General features: G+C 52.0%; 1 protein-coding gene across 5 annotated transcripts in view; it reads left to right on the top strand.

Moving 5' to 3' along the window:
- The window catches only part of LRFN2 (leucine rich repeat and fibronectin type III domain containing 2), a 169,129-nt gene that overhangs the window by 149,552 nt on the left and 3,432 nt on the right, over nucleotides 1-16,145 (top strand). The window contains exons 3-4 of one of the 5 annotated variants that reach the window (XR_004313574.1): nucleotides 3,176-3,327; nucleotides 8,146-16,072. The exons of 3 other annotated variants lie outside the window; for them this stretch is intronic. The gene's annotated coding sequence lies outside the window, so the exon portion shown is untranslated. Of the gene's footprint in view, nucleotides 1-3,175; nucleotides 3,328-8,145; nucleotides 16,073-16,145 lie in introns of those variants that run through there. One more of the 5 variants, XR_004313575.1, reaches the window with a different exon arrangement.

Here is a 16,145-nt window from a genome sequence, read left to right as displayed (position 1 = left end):
TGCACCTCTAGGCCAGACCACTAAAGAAATCCCATAGTGAAGTTTATCTTCCCTGTCAGCACAGAGGCCCCAGACAACCGACCAGTGCCCCCAGACAGTTCACCTCCACACTGCAGGAGGGCCTGCTGGGTGGGTTGGATGGTGTGAGTGTTCTCTATGAAAACTATGATGATAGAGGATTGATACGTAGGTAGGTAGACAGACAGATAGACACACAGATAGTTGACAGATGATAAAGTAGGTAAGCATTCACTTGATACATTCATGGTCTATTGAGTATAAATTGTATGCCAGTGCTTTCCATACTTTATTTCAATCCTCATGTGACTCTGCAAATTAGGTTTGCAGACTGCTTTTACAAAAAAGAAGACTGAAGCTCTGGGAAGTTAAATACTGGGGTAAAGATTATTCAGCCAGTAAATTGTGAGCCAGGACTTGAGCCCAGAGCCCAGGTCACTCTGGTGCCAAATCCCATGTGCTCTCAGAATTGGAGGCCTGGTGCCCGAAATCCCACAGCCCTTTGGTGGCTGGACCTCGACTTCCCTCTTCCTCTCTCTTCCTTGCTCCTGTCACCCCTCTCCTGGTGATATGCTTGTGGAATTCTAGAATGTCAGAATTAGACATTGAAGCACAGAGAAGGAAAGTGACTTGCCCACAGTCACAAAGCAAATCTATGACAGAGGCAGAGTTAGAGACTTGTCCATCCGCTAGACTGGAGAACATTTGGTGGGTGGGAAAGCCCTGCTCCCCTATCCACTTGACTGGACAGAGCGGCCTCCCCACTGCCCACTGAGTTCTCGCTTCACTGGTTGATCTCCCCTCCGTGATTAATCCCTTCCCGGCCAGCCTGCTTGTTAGAGGCAGAGGTGTCCGGGGTAGGATCATCAGAAACGGAGGCCGGAGAAGTGCTGAGCAGGCTCCTCCCGACCGCAGCTGGAAAGGGCATCTCTCTGTGGGGTGAGGCAGCAGGCACGATGGCACTGCAGCTTAGCAAGCAGGACATGGAGCCGGCGCCTCAGTCGTGGGGTCCAGCCTCCAGGCACACAGCTTGGAGCGGCCCTTAGGGAGGTGCCAGCCAGTTTCTTGGCCACTGATTCATGCAGGGGTGACGAGAGTCCCCATTATAAAAAAATGACACCTCACTTTTGTGAGCATGTGACCATTTATATACTGCGTCGCAGGAGCTTGGTAGGTTTTCCCAGTAGTCCTATGGGTGTGGGGGAGCAGCACTGTCATTCCCATTTGACAGATGAGGAAACTGAGATTCAGAGGGGTGCAGTGTGCTGGTTCAAGATCACTCAGCCAGCAGCTGGCAGGGCCAGGATTTGAATTGATCTTCAGACACCAAATCCAAGCATAATCATGGCTGCATTTTATTGCACAGACATACCCTGAACACTGAACTCAGTACTGAACAAATATCATTGTATTTAATTTTCACAAAGATACCATAGGATCAATACTATTAATCCACTTTGCAGGCAAGAAAATTGAGTGAGGCTCAGAAGTGACTTACCTACACTGCACAGTCAATAGGCTTTTCCACCACAGCACAGATGTACCTGGGATGAGGGGTGACACAGGTCCCTTCTTCAAGGAGCTTTTCTGGTCTGACAGAGGGAGGGGATTAAAATTAGTGGGAAAAGTCAGAGAGGGCCCCGAAACCCATCCATGAAATGACTGAAGACTTCCTGTCATCTTGATGTTTTCTATCAGGGGTCATCACTGACATTACCATTGTCATTCAAACAAAACCAAGTGTTTGCTGTTCACTGATTTATTGCCAGGTGTCATGCCAAATGTTTGACACACTTTATCTCATTTAATCTTGACACTAGGACTACAAAGTAGGTAGTAGCATCCTACATAACTAATACAGAGAGGCTTAGATAATCCGCCTTGTTTCACACAGCCAGTCAGCAGCAGAGTGGGATTTGAGCCCAGACCCAGCGGACAGCACAGCAGGATGCTGGGAGCCACCACGCTCTGTCTTCTGCAGCCTCTTTGTATGTATTTGTTGTGTGCCAAGCTCTGCTCTGGAGCTGCCTGCTCTTCAACAGACAGGACAGGTGTAAAAGAGAGCAAGCAGATGGCCAGGGGGCCTGCTCTACTCCACCCTACCCCCTCCCCAGATTCTGCCTACAGCCCGAGACCTGACTGGGCCAACCAAGTCCCCGCCCCTGCCGGTGGTGACTGCCACCCGAGTGTGCATCAGCCACACTGAAGTGACAAATGTTTCCAACACCTTCTCCTCTTCCTGCCCACCTGGCAGAATTTGCTTTGTGAGAGCATCTTTTTGGCCACTATTTTTTTTTATTGTGCTAAAATATACACAACATAAAATTTACTGTTTTAACCATTTTTAAGTGTACAGGGCAGGGGCCTGAAGTGCATTCATGTTGTTGTGCAGCCATCGCCGACATCCATCTTCACCACATTTTCATCACCGCCAACTGCAACTCTGTACCCATCAAATGCTAACTCCCCATTCCCACCTCCCCCCAGCCCTGGCAAACACTCTCCTCCCTTCTGTTTATAAATTTGACCACTCTAGATAGCTCACCTAAGAGGAAACACACAGTATTTGCCCTTTTGCATCTGGCTTATTTCACTTAGCATAACAGTCAAGATTCATCCAGGTTGTAAACGTGTGTCAAAATTTCACTAAAATGTGGAACGCTTCATGAACTTGCATGGCATTCTTGTGCAAAAGCCGTACAAATCTTTTCTCGGTAGTCCAATGTTAGCGCATGTGCGGCTGAAGCGATAGCACCATTAAGGAGGTTGGTGCCACAGGTGACTTTGCCCCTGCGTGGTGTCCCCAGGAAATTATGGGCAGTTGTCTATCAAATACATCATTGGGTGGCATTGGCTTGGAGTCTGCTGGTTGTGCTAGAGTGTTTGGATGTGGCTGGTGGGGAACCTTCGTTTTCCTCACTCCTGTGTTTACAACGAGTTGTAATTGGTCTGACACCTTGTACGTTTTTTTTGTTTGTTTGTTTTTTTGTAAGTGATGAACTGTTATTGAACGACTTTTCTCAGCTCCTTGAGGAGATAAATGGCAACTATCATCGCCACCCTCATCATCGTTTGAGTACCAAGTGGCCCTGGGAGGCGAGTGGAGGGGGCAGTTGTGTTTATCCCCATTACACTTTATTTCTCACACTTACTGCAGGTTGGGACTGCTATCCTCGTTTCACACGTGAGCAAACTGAGGCTCAGAGAGAGGAAAAAAATGAACCTGAGTCACACAGTTGGCTGGGAGCAGAACCAGTCTTGGAGGAGAGATTTCTGCCAAATCTCAATGCTTACATTTTTTTCCCTGAGGTATGCTGACCCAGTCCTTGGGGGCTGGGAGCTAAGGACAGTTACATGGAGAGGAAAGTTCCATGTCTACAGAAACTTGGATGAGGAGGGACAGAGAGATCCAGACTTACAGGGAGATGGAGAGAGGCCTGATGTGGGCTGGGGACCTAGCCTGGGTTGGCTCAGCCTACAGTGGTCAGAATGCTGCTTTAGGGGAACAGAATGGGAACAATGGCTGAATAGCAGCCCTGGAAAAATCACAGGGTGTTTCCATTAGCCACCTGCTCAATGTGAGCCTCTGGTGCGGTACAACTTCCAGAAAGTCCAACATTGTCTTGGGTGGGGAGGCCTCAGGAGAAGTAGGATGTCTGGCTGGGGGAATATGACTCTGTTCTCTGGTTCAGGAACCCCCCCCCCCTGCAACACACATGCGCGTTTGCACACACACACACACACACAGGAGGGCTGAAGACAAATTGGCGTGTGATCAGAGGGGAGCAGCTGGGATGCAAGCTGGAAACCTTGCCCCAAAGAAATGGTCAGAAGAGATGGAAATGTTAATTCTGGGAAAGTGGAAACTCCAGGTGGGGTGGGAGAGCCGCTGCAGCATTTGGGAAGCACAGACATGTATGTGTTGGAGAAAGAAACACCTTGTTCCAGGTGCCCCATGGGGTTAAGTTGGGTCCAATGGGAGAAAGTAGCAGCTGCCAGACCACAGCCCAGTGTGAGCAGAGATTCTGACCCACTCAGAGTGGCGTGGAACAGGGGTGGGTGGCCTGGCATGGCCCTGGAAGTGTGTGAGTGGAGGGCTTACAGCCAGAGGAGCCTGCTAAAAGGGGGTTGTGGGCCCCCCTCAGCCTGCCCTTCCTGTGGTCTGCGGGTAGAGATGGCAGAGGGAGAACTGGAAAGGGCCAGCCACATGTTGGGGGGTTGGCCAGAGAAGTGCGGGCTGGAGGGCGGGCTGGGGCCAGCAGCCCGCACAGGGACGACTGCCAGGTCTCGGATGGCTGGGCCTGAGCAAGGCTGTGCGCCTGTGCATCTGCCTCACTAGTCCATATCTAATCTACCCTCCTGCCTGCTGGATTCATCTCTCTGCCCTTGTTGGGACCAGATGACTCCCTCAGTCATAATCAGTAGCACACACTATGGTTGTGTTGGACCAAACACAGCTTCAATTCCAGCCACTGACTCATTTAGTCCTCATAGCAACCCTGTGAGGCAGGCCCTATCACCTGTCTGCCTTTACAGAGAGGTTAAGTGGCTTGCCCAAGGTCACAGAGTCAGTAAGCAGGCTTTAAACACCGGTGGTCCAGTCCCAGTGCCCACACTCTGACCTCCTGGCTTCACCCTCTTCGTGGAGGAGCACCACGGAGCAGGGAAAACTCCCTGCCTGACATTTGTTTCAGCCAAACACAGGGCAGCGATTTCCTAAACTCTTGCCAGGCTGCTGGATCTGCCATGCTTCCTGAGTCAGGGAGCAAAGACAGGGCCTCCCCAGGTCAGGTCCTCACCTGTCACCAGGTAAGCCCTCCCTCCAGGGGATGGACAAAGAGGCAGCCTGCTGGGGCTCGGCTCACTTTGGCTTAGTTTCCAGTAATCTCTGCAATCGCTCAGCCGGGGCTGAACTAACACTGTCACCACGTGTCTTCCGAAAGGGCCTTTTGGAGTCACGTACAAAGGGAACCACACCCTGCTGCTGTGACTGTTGCAGCTGCGACGTCTCCTGTTGGCCGAGCCAGGATCCAGGCACTGCCCGCGTCTCCCGGTTTCTAGCTGACAGATTTGCCAGCCACAAACTCTCGAGGCCTGGATTTCCACTATCAGGGACACGTTTCTTTTAGTTCAGCACCATCCAGTCCTTTATATAACCAGCCCGCCAGTGGTTCTCACTGTGGGCCAGACACTGACCTAGGATCCTCGTGAATCATGACTCATTCAAACCTCATAACAACCCTACAAGGCAGACATTATAAATGCCCCATTTTACAGAACTAGGATATTTCTAGGGAACTACGGCACAGACAGGCTAAGGAGTGGCCCTTGATGGGTTAGGTTATCACAGATAGGAAGAGGCAAAATCAGCATCTGAACCCAGCAGCCCAGCTCTGGAGTCTCTGCTCATCACCACTGCCCCCTGCCGCCTCTCTTTCCAATGGTCGGTATTGCTCAGAGGGGTGATATTGATCGCGGTGACTGGATTTATCAGGGATTTTTCTTTATAGAGACTTAGGCAACAAAAGTATAAGGGTAACTAGTGGATGGGAAGTAGAAAAGCAGGAACAAGGGTATAGCAACAGAGGACCAGAGGGACCCAAAGCCCCCGCCTGAGGACTGTGCATAAAGGGGGCTGCCCTGCCAAGGGGAGGGAGTCTTGGGAGAGGGCTGGACCACAGGCTGAGGGGGAGGCAGAGGAGAGACAGAGCACTCCCAGGGCAGACGAGCTTGAGTCAGGCCTGGAGGAACCGAAGAGGGACCCCTTTGAACCTGGAGGTCCCAGGAGCCGAGGGGAGCTGGAAGAAACAAAAACAAGTGATGCAGCTCTCCAGGGTCACAGAGAGAATGGCTGGGGAGACAGAGCTAGAGGCCCGGATCGAAGCCCTCAAGACCAACCGTCCCAGCACAGGAGCTGTCCCTGAGCCCGACAACACTCCCTGGCCTGGCCCATCTGTCTGGGGCTCATGCAGGAAGTGATGGTATTCCTCCCACCTGCTGGAGGGCGTAACAAGGCTGTTCAGCCCGCTCTCTCAGAGCGCCGGCGGCTGGTAGGACTGCGATGGCCGGCCACCCCACAGCTGTGCTGTCCAGTGTGGCAGCCACAGGCCACACGTGTGCCTACTATGACTGAGGAACTGAATTTTTTATTTAAATTAAATTTAATTAATTTGAAGTTAAATTTAAAAGACCATGTGTAGCTACTATATTGAGCAGTGCCAATACAGAATATTCATTTCGTTCACCTGCCCTACAAAGGTTTTTGAGGGTCTACTGTGTGCCAAGTGTTGTTCTAGAGGCTGGGGAAATATGAGGGAACAAAACAGACCAAAAACCCTGATCTTAGGGAGCTGAGATTCTAGCGGAAGGACAGAAAGAGAGAATTAACAGTAAGCCTAGTAAATAAGCAAATGATAGTGTTTCTCAGGCAATAAAAATGCAATGAGAAAAAAAATAGAGCAGAGTAAGGGGCTTGGTGGTGGGGGGCAATGTTAGATGGGTCGGTCAGAGGAGATAACACTGAGGCAGGAGGAGGTGAGGCAATGAGCATGTGGACATCTGGAGAAAGAGCATCCATGTAAGGGCAACAGGCAGTGCAAAGGCCCCGAGGCAGGAGTACCCCAGGCAAGTCTGAGGAGTAGCAGGGAGGCCAGGAAACTGGTGCAGAGTGAGCAGGGTGAGTAAGAGAAGAGGAAATCAGAGAGGTGAGAGGTAGATCACAAGGGGCCTGTGAGCCATGTGAAGACGTTGACTACATGAGACAAGCCTCACTGGGGTCCTTGAGCAGAGGAAGGACTTGATCTGACCTGGGTGTTAACAGGATCCCTCTGGCTGCTTGTAGAAGAGAGGCTGGGGGAGGAGAGAAAAATGGTTTATCTAGAAGCCAATTCTACAGGGAGTTTTGATCCCTTACCCTGCCTGCTGTCCTGAGGGCTGTGGGAATGGACTTTGGAGTTCTTTGCCTCAGAATCCCAGTCATGTTGAATGTGGCTCCTTTATGTGCTGACAGAGTAAAGTGATTGCCAGTAAGACCAAATGTCCCGGGGCACATGGGGAGCCCCCATCCTCAGGAGGGGCAAAGGCATAGGGCAGCGGCAGAGCCTGGCACCTGGCCCCTCGCCCTTCTCAGAAGTTGAAAAGAGGCTCCTGATCCTTTGAGCCCTGACTGAGTCATGCCAGATCCATGATAATCCCATTCTAAAGAGCAGCCCCGCACCTTCCCCTGTTGTCCCTGAGGGCCGTGCATTCAAGAAAGGCCAGCATCTGGCACCAAAACCAGAAAAGGGATTCTGCAACTTGTACTGATAATTGCAGTAGTTCTCTCTAACTTCTCTCTCATCCCCAGACCAGAAACAGCAAATATAAAACACTGGTTCTTCCAGACCCACAGCACTCTGTCCCACTGAGTTTGAACACAGCCTCAGAATCCTTCTCAGCACTGGCACCCAGCACATCCTCAGAGTCAGAGCACTTCTTTGGTGACTTCATTTCCTACCACTCTCCCTTTCCATCACTCTGTTTGGCCATACCAGCCTCCTCACTGTCCCTGCCTCAGGGCCTTTGCACTGGCAGTGCCCTCTGTGTGTGTGGGTGGGGAGAAACTGCCAAGAGATATCCACGTAGCTCACTTCCTTCAGACCTCCCAAGATTATTCAGAAGTAGCACAACAACCCTCATCACTCATGGGAATTCCATCTCTAACCTGGTTAGCCATGTGGCCTCAGGGCCATTCAGCTAACCACTGTCTCTAGGATGGGGAGCTTAATTATGCAAGGTACTTCCCAGGGTCATCAAGAGCACTGATTGAGGTAATGTGAGAGTGCGGGGTTCAAATCTTGACTAGGCACAAACATTCTCTCTGTGTGATCTTGGGTAAATCATTTAACTTCTCTGAGCCTTGATTTCTTCTTCTGTAACATGGGGATAATAATAGTCCCTCTCTCACAGAGTTGCTATGAGGGTGAAATACGTTCATACAGGTAGAGTGCTCAGAACAGTGCTTGACATATAGCAAGTGTTCAATAAATGTTAGCTGCCAGTGTAATAATGTATGTTTGTGTTTTTGGTTTTGTTTTTTAATTGCTATCAAACTGTTAGCCTGACTCTAATACTTGCTTCCTGTTACAGTCTGATTCTGCTCAATTCAGTTCAAGGTAATACAGTATAGGAGAGATCACTTTCAGTGGCCTGGCAGACCTGGCTTACACTGTTGGCTCAGCCGCTTTCCAGCTGTGTGAACCTGAGCAGGTAACCGATCTGCCCGAGTCTCAGTTTCTTCATCTGTGGTATGGGGATAATTACTCCTGCTGCACAGAGTCGGTGCGCAGAATCTGAGACCCTGCCCGTCAAGTCCCCCATACATGGCACATGTACTCAATAAGTCGTAGGCCAGACAGAACCAGCCACGTGTCCTCAGCAACCTTGCACTTGGACAGGGAAGCAAACAAACCCCTTTGTGGCTGGCAGGGAGAGGGGGAGGCCTGGGAGCTGGCCTTTCATGTGCCCTGAGATCTCATGGCTGGTCAGAGACGTTGTCAGGCTGGTGATTCTGTGAAGAGCCAGTAATGAGGGTGCAGAACCAGGGAAGTGGAGGAAGTAGAGTGAGGGCAGCTTGACGTGGCTTCTCCAAGTTAGTGCTGGGGCTCACAGGCAGCTGGGTGCATGATGGATGGGGGAGGGGAGAGGGAAGGTAGAGCACCTAGACTTGGTGGTGCTGGGGGCTGAGGGGGATGGAGGCTGGAAGTAAGAGAGGTGGCTTGGCTGACAACCCCAGGAAGGCAGGACTTGCCTTTCTTGTGTAGATGCCAGCACCGACTTCTTCCTCTTACGCAAACACACACCCAGCCCCACGCACTCACCCCCTCTCTTTTTCTCTGTCACACACTACACGTAACCCACTCCTCGGGTTCACCTCATCTTATCTGCCGGGGGGCTGTATTAGTCAGGAGAGGCTAACTACTGCAGCAAATGATGCAAATACAAAAGGTCTCAAACTCATTCTCCCAAGAGTCCTGGGCGGTTTACCGCATTAGCCAGGAGGCCCTCCTCCCATGGAAGGGCACCTGGTTTCCACCACCCCTCGGGTAGGCCTCATTGTCATCTACATGGCCAAACCTGACCACCACACCCAGGGTCCAGCCAGCAAAAGGAGAGGAGAATGGGGCAGGTACCCGCCCACCCCCACCTTTTAAGGCTTGGCCCAGCGGTCACACGTACTGCTGCCACCGCATTCCATTTGCCAGAACCTCCCACCTGGACACCGATAACTGTGCAGGCAGCTGGGGAATGCAGTCTGGAGTGAGCCCACGAGAAGGGGTCAGTGGACCTTGGCGGTCAGCTCACAGGCTTTGCCCCGAGGCCCAGGGGGGTACTATGAGGACCTCCCCAATTCCCATCCCCAGACGCCCCACATGGTAGCTTTAACGGTAGCAGTTAGGAAAGGGCAGGCTTGGTCTGCAAGTGTCTCTGGGAGAAGTCACACCGGGAGTCCCATCAGAAGTGTTAGGGGATCTGTAGGAGCCTCTCGGGGCTGGGGGGTGGGGTGGGAGAGGGCCAGGTCAGTGATTAGCATTGTCTGGAACCAGAACCTTTGTGTACCATGTATATGTGAACACCTATACACACATATGCACACATACACACACAGGCTCACAAATAGCCCCACACCCGGTTCTCAAACGATAGACACGCAGATATGCCCCGACACATTTTTCACACACATGCATACACATCCACCTATACTCCTGAACTCGCACACCCCAACACATATCTACATGCGTGTCCATAAGGGTTATCAGGAGTCCACAGGGTGCTCTTCAAGGATGCAGAAAAACGCCTCTCCCGAAAGTTCTCCTCAGGACCAGCCAGTGTCTGAGAGCGCCGTTAGCCAGCCATCACATTTAACTAAGACTCCCTCACATTTGTATAGGCCTTAACTTTTAGCAAAGTGCTCGTTCATTCACTGCTCAACCATAGGGTAAATATTTACTCAGCAGTGACTGGAGGCCAGATATCATGATTGGCAGGGGAGCCGCAAAGATGAAGAAACAGCCCAGCCTGTGTCCTCCAGGAAGACACGCTTCTCCACAGAGAAGGGCTCTAGCAGAGGGATGCGGGGGCTGCTGTGGGAGCAGAGGGCAGGAGGGTTCTGGGTCGGGTCAGAGGTGACGTGGAGTCAGGCCTTGAAAGTCGAGGTCACCGGGTGGAGAAGGACAGCCCCTCTTTCTAGGAAGAGGGGCTGCTCTATGCGAAGGGGTCAGGTGGTGGATTTGGGGAGTGACGAGTGGTTCGGAGGAGGTAGCAGAGTGCTTCCTACAACTGGAGCTCTACTAGGCCCAGAGGTGCGGCTGCTGACATAAAGTAATCATAGTTTTCTCCCAAAGTGCAAGGAGAAAGTTAAGTTTTCCCTTCCTGTCGGGTGAAGTTTATCTCCTTGTCTCATCCAGGATTCAGGCAAGGAACAAAAAGAGCACTCTAGACCTAAGAGGGAATTCAGTACAGGGGTTAGGTTACAGGTGATGGAATTGCTGAGGGGTCAACCAGGGAACAGCTAGGCATCACAGAGATTAGCTACAGCAGGTGCCACCGCCCACCCCCGCCCAAGGATGGAGGTACATGGAGGAGACGGTATGATCAGAGCCTAAGATCCTAAGGTCTGGCAGGAGCTAGACCCCGCCACCCCCACTGAGCTGGTAGCTGACAGGGGGACACTAGTTGAAGCAGAAAAAAAAGGGAAGAAACACCAGGCTTCTCTCTGCCTCCTCCCACCCATCAGTCTTCTTCCAGAGCCTCCACTGGCCAACTCTACCTGGAAGCAAGAAAGCATAGGAGCCTGGGAAAAGACAAGGGAGGCTGCTATCAGCTGTAGAAATCAGCTGTAGATTTGTTTGCTAGTGTTAAATTGAATGAACAAATGCCAAAAGAATATTAATATGAAAAACAGAAAGAAAGAAAGAAAAACATCTCAGAAGCAGCCATTTACCGCCTGTTTTATTTTTTCCTGGGTAAGTGCTTGGGGTTATAGTTTTAAATTGTACTTGAGAGCATATGAGCTTAATTAAAGTTAACACTTTGGAGCAACTTAAAATAGCAATGCATGTTTCCTGCTAAAAGAGATGTCGCTCATTTATGTGATGGAAAGAAATCTATCAGGATTTCAGGATGAGTCTTTCACAAAGAGGGTTGTGACCTGGTGGTTGTGCCAGATACCATGTTTTGCCTCTCCAGATCCACTCTGCCCTCCTCCCCGCTGCTGTGTGACCTGAAAGGCTGACCAGTGTGCACCCATAAACGCTGGCTTTTGGTTAGGTTCAGCCATGGGGGACAAGTAGCAGAAGACTGGGAGGAGGGAAGAGAGTGAGGCCAGGGTACTGTTTATCTGGTCCTCTCAGCCTGTGTGGTTGCCCCTGGCTGCCTCTGTCCCTAAATTTTCTAGACCAGTATGTCTCAACGGGGGAGATTTATCCCCCAGAGGACATTTGGCAATGTTTGGAGACATTTTTAGTTGTGGCAAATGGTGATGCCACTGGTACCCAGAGGGTAGAGGCCAGGGATGCTGTTAAACATCCTACAGCACACAGGACAGCCCCACAACCAAGACTTATCCAGCCTAAGTGTTAGTAGTGCTGAGGCTGAGGACCCCTGCTCTACATCAGTGCTTCTCAAGCTATTTATGGTGGAGGACAAGCTTTGGTTTTTCCCCACTCCGTTGCAGACCAATGCTTTTGTAAGAATAAAGCAGAAAAGATGATCATGCACTTAGATGTCACAATCAGGGCCAAATAGCCACAAAATTTTCTTAAAGCTTACTCTCAGTTTCTGTGTTGTCTGATCATGGACCAGGAACAAAGAGCTCATGGACAAGCATCCACCTGTGGGCCACACTCAGTAGTGCTGACCTGCATGATTCTCTCTCCTTCCTGAGTCTGGAAACAGCTGGGTCACTGCTAGCCCTGGGTTAGTTCATGTTCTCTTGTGGTTCCCCATCCCCATCCACCTCTTTTTAATGAAACCCTTTGAAGGCAAAGTCTTCTGCTATCCCTCTGTGAGTGTGCTTTCTGTCTCTGAAGGGCCCGACTGATTCCAAGATGTTTTAAGAATGTGGGCAAGGTTGAGGGTGTGTGGGTGGAAGGACAAGAACATGATGGGAAGCCTGGTTTGGGAGCCCAGCTCAGGCACCTGGATGTTCCTTGTGGGTCATGGCTAGCCCTTGAAGAGTGTTTCAGTGGCTGAGGGACACGGCCAGAGTTGTGCTTTACTGCAGCACTCTGGAGGCAATGGTGCTGAGCACAGACTTTAAGGGAGCACATCCGGAGGCAGGGAGGCCGCTTTGGAGGCCGCTGCATCCATCCAAACCAGAGATGGCAGGGCCCAAGCAAAAGCATGTGTGGAGATGGAAGGAGGGAGACATTCAGAAGGTGGAACCTACCAGCCAGAGTACCAGTGGGATGTGGGCATGAATGAAGGGGGTGTCCTAGGCTCCCCAGATCCAAGGGGATCCATGGTTCGTATTGTCAGGAGCATGAGGGGGTGGACAGGACCACATGAGCAGGAGATGAGTTTGGTTCTGTCACTAGAGTCTGAATAGTGCCAATTTCACATGACTTTCTCATGCAGCCCATCCTTTCAGCTGCTTGGGGCTGGGAACAGTCTTACTTATGACTAAGAGTGTGGGCTCTGATTCCCAGTGGATCCAGGTCTGGTCTCAGCTCCACTCCTCAGGGAAAGTGAAAACTGCTTAGCTTCCTCCTTCTCTAAGTGGGGATGATAACAGCCGCTTACTCTGGAGGTTGTCAGAAGGCTAAAAGAGATAAAAGCATGTAAACTTCCTGGCTCGAGATTAGCGCTCAATGAACACTGGTTATTATTGTTATTGGCAAAGGAAAACTTGACCACCAAGGCTGTTTAAGCCAGGTGGCTCAAACACACACACACACACACACACACACACACACTCACTCACTCACTCACTCACTCACTCACTCACTCACTCACTCAAGGCAGAAGAACCAGGAGCTGGAGCTGCTTTCCTGCTCTAAATCCTGGGAAGCAGGCCCTTTCCTCCGGCCCTCTTTCCGAAGGGCCATTTACGGTAGGAGACTGTTCCAAGCCTGACCCTTCATTCCTGGTGCCAGCCTCTTCCCAAGGCTCAGCCTCACCCTGTTACTCCTCCTTTAGCAGCAACCCTGTTGCTGCTTCATCGCACCCGATTTTCCAAGACTCGGGAAGCAAGGGGGCTGGGGAGAGACCAGGCAGGGTCCACACGCAGCTGCTGGAGGAGGACAGACAAACAGGGCAGTGGCTGAGGGGCAGCAGGACACAGTGCTCAGGAGCAGAGGCTCTGGGGCCAGACTGCCTGCTTCAGACCCCAGCTCTACCGCTTACTAGCCCGGCACTCTCGGGCAGGCAGCTACACCTTTCTGTAGCTCTGGTTCTTATGTGCAAATGGAGAGGACAATGATAGTAATGACCTCCCAACAACTGTTGGATTAAATGAGGTTAATCCTCTTGAAGATCCTGGCACAGAGCGAGTCCTCACCGCCGGCTACTCTTCTTTATTATTGCTATTATTATTATCAGTAGTAGTAGCAGCAGAAGCAGCAGGGTCTGCCTCCCTCCCAGGATATGATGGCTAGACATTGAGGTGACTTCTGGACTCGCAGTCCATCTCCTGTGTCCTGGGATTGTGGTGAAGTTTAAATCAATATTGAAAGTGGAAACCCTTGTCACATATCAGGTGCTCGATAAACCAGCGACCCAGCCCCTCCTCCAACAGATACCCTTTTCCACTGCTCACCACGCGGAGCTGGTGGAGCGCGGCGAGTCACAGTGGACAGGGCGGGCTCTGCCATGCTGTGTTTGCTTACCACCTCTGCCTCTCTGCTTCCCATCTGCAGAGTGAGGATCACCAGAGTGGCTGCTTCAGAGTTGCTGTAGGGCTAAGTGAGTTGATAGACACAGGGCACTTAAAACAGAGCCTGGCACGCAGTTACCATGAAGTGTTTGCGCTACTATTGTCACTGTTCTCCTGCCCTTCCAACTCATATCACTAGCCCCAAGGGGGAAGGAAATGAGCCTGTGTAGCACTGGGCTCTGCCCGGCAGCTGCCCCAGCAGAACAGAGGTCCTTCTGGTGGAGGAGCAGGAGCCTCGGTGGGCTCTGAGTGTTGCTCCAGGGAAGGGGGTGGCTGGCTTGCCATGAGCCCGGCAGGGTTTTCACTGAGATAAGGAAAAACATCCATGTTTGTGGAAAAGTATTAGCCCAGACTGTGGATCTAGCAGCTAGTGTTGAAGTCCCAACTGCCCCATCCTCGCAGTCCCAGCTGTGTGACCTCAGGCAAATCACTTAGCCTCTCTGAGCTTGGCCATTCCTCCTCTGTGACACAAGGGCACAGGATTGCCATGATGCTCGGGTGAGGCAGATAGACCTAAGGGGCTGGCCTCAGGGCCCTTGCTGGATCCAGGCCTCCACCTCCTCTTTCTGCCTCTTCTGTCCCATGCACTGTAGCTATAGGCCAGGGATGGGGACAAGGTAAGAGGTCTCTATTTCCTCCTTGTGGCTTTCCTAGCAGCCACGCAGGCCGAGAGTGGCAGGGAGGCAGCAGCCTCCATGGCTGCCCATTGACGGGATGTCAATACCTGCCTGTCAGTCCCAGCCTCCGTGCACAGTTCCCAGGTGGAAGTTTTCAGGCTCCAGAATTTCATATTTGAGATCTCAATTAAGCTGCCTGGCTCTGGGTGTGAGGGGTTGACGGGCACGGATAGCACCCTGGAGTAGTAGGGCCCAGGAGAATGGAGGGCTCTCTGGGAGCGGGGTTGGGTAGGGGGGCGATGGGAAAGGCTGCAGAGAGATGTGGCACCTTCAGGCCGAGGTGAGAGTTTCTGCAGGAGTGTTTGTGGGTGAGCAGGCACTGTCTCCAGGAACACTCACCAGAAGGCATGATACCTGAGCACAGGCCATAGAGATCAGGGTTCACATGACACCTGCATCCAGGCTTCCTGAAGGTCCAGGCAGGAGAGGCCCAGGCTACGGTGGACGGGCCCCAGTCTATCAGACTCTCCCTTAAGGTGGAGGGACCAGTCAAGGCCTCCCCGACCAGAGATAACCCTTTGCCAAGTGTCTTTGGATGGGCCTGGCCTACTATGGCAGTGACAGAGGACCTGGCCCCTCCCTCTGGGAAGCAGCGTTGCGCTCCAGTCTTCACCATTGCGCCATCCTCTCCACCTCCAAGCAACACCCCCTTACTGCCTCCAGTTTTCTTCTGCTAGACACCCATTCTCCCTGCCGAGGCACGAGAAAGCCTTTGGAGATGAGGGTGGGGTTGGCTCCTGAGGACAGGACCTTGTGTGTGACTCGGTATAGCACCAGGCTCGGAGTGGGGCTCAGTCAAAGAGGAGGAATCTCCCAGGACAGAGAAGGGGTGGAACCAGCCTCCACTGGCAGCTGCCAGGGGCCAGGGCTGGCCTGACTCTCACCCACCGCTGCCCAGAGATTATTTGCAGCAGAAGGGAGGGGTGGGGGTTCCCTTTTGTTTAATGTCTGCTTCTTCACACCTTTAATCTCTCTGCCTCCCCGTGTCCCTCCCTCTGCCCCTCCCATGGGTTTCCTTTCTCTTTGCTGAGTCTCTCCCCTTCCTTCTCTTAACCTCCGCTGTCTCCACCCTCAACCCTCCCCTTTCTCACTCCCTTCTTCTGTCATACTCATCTATTTTTCCCACATCTTCTGGGTTGTTCCCACACCTGATCGCCGATGTCTCTTCTCTGTGCACCATTCTCTGACACTTCTATCCCCTGCCCCTGAATCTTTCTTTCTCATTTCCTTTTCTACCCCATCCTGTCTCCCTGTTCTCTTACCTGGGCCCCCTCCTCACATCTCTCTCTGATTCCTTCCTATTTCTGGCTCCCTATTCCTATCACCTGCCTGTCCTTCCGCCGCCCTCCGCCCCCTCCTCCCTGTCTCCTCATCTCTTCCTTTTCCTGTCTTTCTGTCACTCTTTCCTGCTCTGCCTCACTCTCTGTGTCCCTGCATGTCTCTCTCTCCCCCTCTACCTCTCCTGTCTCTGTCACCCTCTCTCTTTTTTCTACTTCTGCCTCTGTCCCCCCACCCCAACCCTACTCCCTCTCCCTCTG

This window comes from Camelus ferus, chromosome 20 (genome assembly GCF_009834535.1).
Source record: "Camelus ferus isolate YT-003-E chromosome 20, BCGSAC_Cfer_1.0, whole genome shotgun sequence".
In the NCBI taxonomy this organism is placed as follows: domain Eukaryota; kingdom Metazoa; phylum Chordata; class Mammalia; order Artiodactyla; family Camelidae; genus Camelus; species Camelus ferus.
This window is presented reverse-complemented; position numbering and strand designations above follow the sequence as displayed.